At 43.5% G+C, this 7500-nt stretch overlaps 1 pseudogene; it reads left to right on the top strand.

Moving 5' to 3' along the window:
* The window catches only part of LOC116221791, a 68065-nt pseudogene extending 60876 nt beyond the window's left edge, over positions 1-7189 (top strand).
* Positions 7190-7500: the final 311 nt, after the last annotated feature.

The raw sequence follows: 7500 nt of genomic DNA, 5'->3' as shown, positions 1-7500 counted from the left end.
ACAGTAAAAACAGTAAAACAGTAAACGGTTAAAAACACTAGTCAACAGTGCAGATATATACACATTATCTCAAAATTTCCTTCAGTTGAGTTAGGACAAAACTGAAAGCATTTTCTTTGGGAAAAAAGAGGAGAGACTTGCTACTCATCTGGACACAAAAGGACTTGAAGTGAAGGACACTGTTGAAAACCTGGGTGGTAATTGATTGCAATCTCAGCTTTAACAACTATGTGAAACCAATAACTAAATAACCATCTCAAAAACGTGCCCGAACTTAGAGGCCTTATGTCAAAACATGATTTTGAAAAACTCATTCATGCCTTTATCTCCTGCAGGGTGGACTACTGCAGTGGTCTTTTCACTTGCTTTTCTAAAATCATCATCAAAAAGCTTCAGCTTGTACAAAATGCAGCTGTTAGAGCTCTTAAGAAAACAAAAAGAGCTGACTACCTTACTCCAGTACTTAAGTTCTTACACCGGCTTCCATTAAGTCACAGAATTGACTTTAAAGCGCTGCTGCTTTTTCACTACGATTCAACTGTCGACTCAACCTTGAGCTAATCCTAACGTTATCTAGAAAATCTCTAGTCTAATGTTGGTGCTACAGCTGGAGGAGTATATAAATATTGGACTAAGTCACTTGCAGGTCAGTAGTTCCTGCAACATAATGGAAACAGAAAGGTTGAAATGGCCAATTAGGAGGCTGTACTGGCTTCCATTAAGTCCCATAATTGACTTTAAAGCAGTGCTGCTTGTTTATAAGTCACTAAATGGGACAGGACCAAATTACCCCGTACATATGTTTCATCAGTACACACCTGCTAGACCTCACTGGAGAGAAATCTGTTGGCAATACCTACTGTCAGAACTACAGTAAACAGGGTGAAACAGCCTTTGGCTGCTATAGGTGCTTTTCCACTGCAGGAACTTGTGGGCCATTTTAGGGGGGCTGGCACCTTTAGGCAGTTTTCCACTGTAGGATCTCTTGCAGGGCCATTTTCGGGGGTGAAATAAGTACCTGTTCCAGGATAGGTACTTCTGTGTGGCCATGTAGGATTTACCAGGGGTTACATGGGGCATACTGCAAAATAATGTAAAACTTGCATACCGTAATTTCCGGACTATAAGCCGCTACTTTTTTCCCATGCTTTGAACCTCGCGGCTTAAACAATGACGCGGCTAATTTATGGATTATGATACCTGTGACTGTATACGGTGGCTTTGTGTTTACGGTGGCTTTGTGGAGCTAGGATGCTAGCATGGATGCAGCCGCATGGATGCTTAGCTCCACACGATTTCTCAGTATCTCTCAATGACTTAACTAATGTCAAAATAACCACAGTCTACCGGCGTAGACAGAACACAACTCAAAACACTTTAGAAAATAAAAGTGTACTACAATACAAATCCAGTCTTTTCAAGTTCTTTAGTTCACTGGTTTCAAACTAGCGTCTTTCTTCTATCTATCTGTCTTCAATCTAACGTTCTAGCTTCTGATTGACTCTTCCAACTGTGCTCTCTTAAAGCAACAGTGCACTTATCGTAACTGGCAAAACTAATAATATGCATCACTATCTGAGCTGCCAACTCTCTCGTTTTTCCCGGGTTTCTCCCGTTTTCTGATCCATCTCCCGCCGCCCTCCCGTTTTGTCATTTCTCCCGGTAATCTCCCGTATTTTACGAGGTACAAATGCATTTTATTAATAATCAAATCAAAATGTCAATGTTCTAGAGTTGCCAGATCATGTATGAAACGCAATCATGAGAGGCAACGCAAGCGTCAGCCAATCAAATTGCCTTTAATGCAAAGACGACAACACGGCTCTAGCCAATCAGATCATGTATATGGTCACGTCTCAAGAGCGCAAAGCTAAACAAAAAAAAAGATGGCGGACCAAACTCCGTAGATGGTCGTATTTGTACCTAAAAGTTGTTTGTTTGACTTTCTTTTGCTTATATTTTTAGAAAGTTACCGAGAAATAGACACTGTACAATGTAAAAACCCCATTATTGTAACTGAAAAATACGTCTGAGAGGATTTGCAAGTGAGCCACCTATCATTCACTTTGAATGGGGATCGGATCAACGTATTCCTACGCAAATAGTGTGTACACAATAAATACACCATTTTCAACCAATTTGTCAATCTGGCAAACCTACATTCTATTGCGCAGTTGATCTTTCTGCGCAGGCTATTGCTTTTAAGTCACCTAACTGAGCAAAGATTTTTATAAGAATTAAGTACATTCAGCATTTTTTAAGTAACCCTACTAATACGAGGTTTGCAAATTTGTTCATACTGAGTAGTGACAACTGAGACTTGATACTGATAAGCTGAGAGAGGAACTGACTGACTACCAGGTTGCAGACAGCAAGGAGTTACCTCAGGAACAGAGAGTGGACAGACTCTGGGGCTTTGTAGGGAAAGATGAGCGCTTCAGTCAGCTGGCTAGGCTGATGAAGGCATTGCTTTGCATTCCACATAGTAATGCCTCCTCAGAGAGGACTTTCAGTATGGTAAAAAAAAAGTGTTACAGAAAATAAAACTAGTTTGAATAACAGCACTTTGTGCGCTCTTTTATCTTGCAAAATGAACTTTAGTAAGCCTGCTTCAAAGTACACCCCATCTAAAAAGACACTTAGGACAGCCAAGTCAACCACCTACATATACAACACTACAAAACAGTAGTTTTAAGACCTGTGCAAGTTACATTAACTGTTTATGTGATGTTTTTTTATGAATTATTTAATTTACTTTAATTTAATTATTTATTCTTGAATTGTTTTGTTATATTAGAAAATGTCATGAATTGATCATAAGTTATTGCAATAGTTAGTTGGTCTAATAATAATGTTGATCTATTGTTCAACATTATTGTCACTATGTTCATTGCACATACATAATAATGAATACAAACATATTTTTTTGTTAATAAATACAGTTATTGTGTATTTATTTATAAACTGAAGACTACATAATATGTAATAAATACGTTGTCTATAAACACTTATATGCACAACACCCCCGCCGAAATCTCCCGGATTTTGCTACTCAAATGTTGGCAGGTATGATCACTATTGTATTACTTTTGATATTCATTTTAGGCTGTGTAAAGTTAATTTGTTTCAATGTACCGGTAGGCACCTGCGGCTTATAGACATGTGCGGCTTATGTATGTTAAAAATAATTATTTTTGAAAAATTCAGTGGGTGATGCTTATATTCAGGTGCGCTTAATAGTCCGGAAATTACGGTAGTTAAGTTGTTCAGGTTACAGTCACTTAATGAACACAAGTAAAACAGCAGCTGAAATAAAGGCTTGAATTAATCACAGTGGTGCTGATATATTTCTTTTATGAAGTAATTAGCGCTGCCATGAAGCCATTTAATCGAGTGTTAGCGACTTTATAGCAAAATTCAAATGTTGACTCAACATTGAGGTAATTCTAACGTTATCCAGAAAATAATGTTGGTGTTGCCGCTGAAGAAATACATCATTATTTTGTTGCACTTGGATTTGACGTTTGTGATCATAGAGCAAAATATTGGACTACGTCACTTGCAGGTCTGTAGTTCCTGCAACATAATGGAAACAGAAAGGTTAAATCGGTCGATTAGGAGGCTGTACTTGTAAATGTTCTAGACTTAAAACCCAACTGTTCCCAAATGATTTCTGTTAACAAATTCACTCTACTTTTATGTAATTTATTCATCTATTTATTTATATGTTCTTAAATCTTTTATTTTTCTATGTTCTTTTATGTGCTCATTTGTAAAGCACTTTGAATTACCAAAGCGGTGTATGATTTGTGCTATATAAATACACTTGCCTTTCCTTGCTTTGCCTTTCGTCTTCTCGTCTCCTTTGCTCCTTCTCCTCTCCTGTCTGAGTCCTCCTCTCCTGCTCCTGTGTTTACTTTAGGTCATCTCTGACTCTTCACCCGAACAAAACACTCTCAACTCACTCTCTCTCTCTCTCTCTCTCTCTCTCTCTCTCTCTCTCTCTCTCTCTTTCTTTGTATGTCTGGCACAGTTTGCCAATGGAGATGAAATTGTGCGGAAATGAAATCTATAGCCGCCTTGGCCTCCGAGGGGATGGTTCATTGAGGCTGCTGTGTGTGTGTGTGTATGTTGCCCTGATTGTGCTTATAGTGTCTGTCTTCGCTGTTGCCATGGCGCTTGTACAGGTGACCCCAATCACAACAGGTGGCTCATTAGTGTAAAACTTGACATTTACCACCAGACTGTGGCATTTTCGCATATCTAATAATGTGTGCGTGTCTGTCTCTGTGTGTTATGTCTGTGTGTGTGTGTGTGTGTGTGTGTGCTCCAGGTTGGGGGACTGAAGCTGGAGGGCTGTAGCTTTGACGGAAACCGTCTGTCTGAGAACCAGCACGACTCTCCCAGTGTGTCTGCCGTGCCTTCCTGCTACATGGCCTGGATTCCTCAGGTACTCAATCACTCATCTGCTCACCCCCCCTCTCCCTCTCTCTCTCCCTCTATCTCTCCATCTTTCCCTCTCTCTCTCTCCCTCTGTTTCCCTCTCTCCCTCTCTCTCTTTCCCTCTGTCTGCCTCTCTCTGTCTCTCTCTCTGTCTCCCTCTCTCTCTCTCTCCCTCTGTCTCCCTCCCTCTCCCTCTTTCTCTCCCTCTCCCCCTCCCTCTCTCCCTCTGTCTCCCTCTCTCTCTTTCCCTCTCTCTGACTCTCTTTGTCTCTCCCTCTCTCTCTCCCTCCCTCCCTCCCTCTCTCTCTCTCTCTCTCTCTCTCTCTCTCTCCCGGTGCCTCTCTCTGGTGTTTCATCAGCCTGTCCTGCTGTTATTTTAATAGCCTTCTTCTTATTCTTTTTGTCTTGTCCCCCCCCCCCCCATATTTCCCTTTTGTCTCACGCTGTCTGTGTCCATTTCTCTACTTCTTTGCTTTCTCTCTCCATTTCCTCCGTATCTCTTTGTCTCTCGTCTCTGTACATCCTTCGCCTCTCTCTCTGTCTCTCTCTCTCTCTCTCTCTCTCTCTGTCTCTTGTTCTGTCCTGCTGTGGTGTTGTGATGTGTCACGCAGGCCTGTGGCGGCTGGTTCTGTCAGGCCTGCGTGTCGTTCAGATCGCCCGGGGGCACCAGAGGTAGCCTCTGTTCTCTTCCCTCAGAGACCGGGCCTCCTGTCGTCACGGTGACAGTGAAATAAAATGGCGCCATTTTTCTTTTGTGGGGACTTTTCTTCCTCTCTGTTCCTGCTACTTTTGTTCCATTTCATTTCTAGAAGATTTCATCACAGACCTCTGAGGGCTCTGTGAAAGGCTGGCCCTATGTGTGTGTGCCTTCATAATGTGCGTGTCTGTGTGTGTCTGTGCGTGTGCGTGTGCGTGTGCGTGTGTGTGTGTGTGTGTGGTGTGTACTGAAAGGAGTTTCTGTAAGCAGGTGTATGTGTGTGTCCGGAGGCTGTCCGGTGGGGGCTGTATATATGAATGTATATAACACCCGGGAACTTGCATTAAACAGAATGTGTGTGTCTGTGTTTCCAGTGCAGTCACTCATAAAACACACACGCATATTGGCTGCATGCAAAGATTTTGGGGTGTGCATCACTGTGGGCTAGTCCTGCACCACCACCACCACCCCAACCAACCAACACATACACACACACACACACACACACACACACACACTCACCGCTCCCCTGTGTGTGTGCAGGAAGCCATAAATAAGACAGAGGAAGACCATTGCGTCACTGCCCTTTCTGCCACCCTCCCTCCCAAGGAGACAAACAGGGGTGTGTGTGTGTGTGTGTCCGCCTGTCTGTCTGTCTGTCTGTCTGTGTGTGTGTGTGTGTGTGTGTGTGTGTGTGTGTGTGTGTGTGTGTGTGTGTTCAGCCCCCAATATTGAACACTTGGGCCACAAAACACCCATAAAGTTCTCTCTATGCTGCATGTGCCATATCCACTGGGTCCCCAAGCGAGTGTGTTTGTGTCTTTATATGCATGTGTGTGTGTGTGTGTGTGTGTGTGTGTGTGTGTGTGTGTGTGTGTGTGTGTGTGTGTGTGTGTGTGTGTGTGTGTGTGTGTGTGTGTGTGCTTGTGTGTAAGAGATTGTGGAGTGTTGAAGACATTCATAATGCAGTACTGCATCTTGGCTTGACTCTGCCAAAGCCTCAGCCTCCCTAACAAGAGAAGAGCGGCACTCCTCATTATCATAAGAATTCCAGCAGAGCATAGGAGAGAGAGAGAGAGAGAGAGAGAGAGAGAGAGAGAGAGAGAGAGAGAGAGAGAGAGAAAGAGAAAGAGAGAGAGAAAGTAGGTAGGTTACGTGGCTCTTTGATGTTGGGGGTGCTGGATGCACTGTGTTTGAAGTAGTTGGTAACAATAGCTAATTATTCTCCTTCATCAAATCCAGTGTGTGTGTGTGTGTGTGTGTGTGTGTGTGTGTGTGTGTGTGTGTGTGTGTGTGTGTGTGTGTGTGTGTGTGTGTGTGTGTGTGTGTGTGAAAGTGTGTGCATCACTCTGTGTGCCCACTCTTCACTACCCTGCCTACTCTTCACTACTGCTGTGAACAACACACACATGATATGTCCCCCCCCCCCACCCCTTCTCCCATGATCTTCTTCTCTCTTTCTCCTCTCCTCCCTCTCTTCTTTGTGGACCCAGTAAGAGTGGCACATTAGAAAGGCAAGCATCCCTCTTAGTTCCAGCATCCTCCATCCTGAGCTCAGTAACCAGCCCCAGCTCTAGTTAATGTGCCATTAGCAGAACGGCCCTCCCCTCCCCTCACTCAGATTACATCTTTTCAGGGGATCGTAAAGGCAGCTAAAGAAAAAGCCCTTCAGTTGAATAGTCGGACCCTGTGTTAATGTTTCAGTGACGCCGTGTTTATATTGGAGGCTTGGAATTGTGCAGTGTGTTATTGTTGTGCTAATGTTGTGTTATTGTTGTTGTAACGTTGTCTGTTATTGTTGTGCAGAGTGCTGCTGGCAGCTACGCCCCAGACGAGTGCATTTCTCTGCCGGTGTACACCAGCGCGGAGCGCGTGCGCGTGGTCACCAACATCGACGTGCCGTGCGGGGGGAACCCCGACCAGTGGATACAGACCGGCGCCGCGCTCTTCCTCAAGCAGCAATGAGGACTACAACAGACATGTGTGTGTATGTGTGTGTCTGTGTGTATGTGTGTATGTTTCTGTGTGTGTGTGTGTGTGTGTGTGTGTGTGTGTGTGTGTGTCTGTGTGTATGTGTGTATGTTTCTCTGTGTGTGTGTGTGAGTGAGAGAGCAGCTGAGAACATACAACAAATGTCTCTTCATTGATCCTCTGTGCTGTTGTCTCTCTCGCAGTGAACACTTAATCAGTTCTTTTCCTAAGCAGATGAAGCATTACTCGTATATGTATTCACTATGTGATGTCAGACAGATTGTATGGAGCACATCCCATACCCTTCTGTGCATACAGCAGATATGACCACAGATCTCTGTGTGTTCTATTTATGACTTTGTGGAATAAAGTTTTTATAGTGTTTGGAG

This window comes from Clupea harengus, chromosome 9, assembly GCF_900700415.2.
Source record: "Clupea harengus chromosome 9, Ch_v2.0.2, whole genome shotgun sequence".
Classification (NCBI taxonomy): Eukaryota; Metazoa; Chordata; class Actinopteri; order Clupeiformes; family Clupeidae; genus Clupea; species Clupea harengus.
This window is presented reverse-complemented; position numbering and strand designations above follow the sequence as displayed.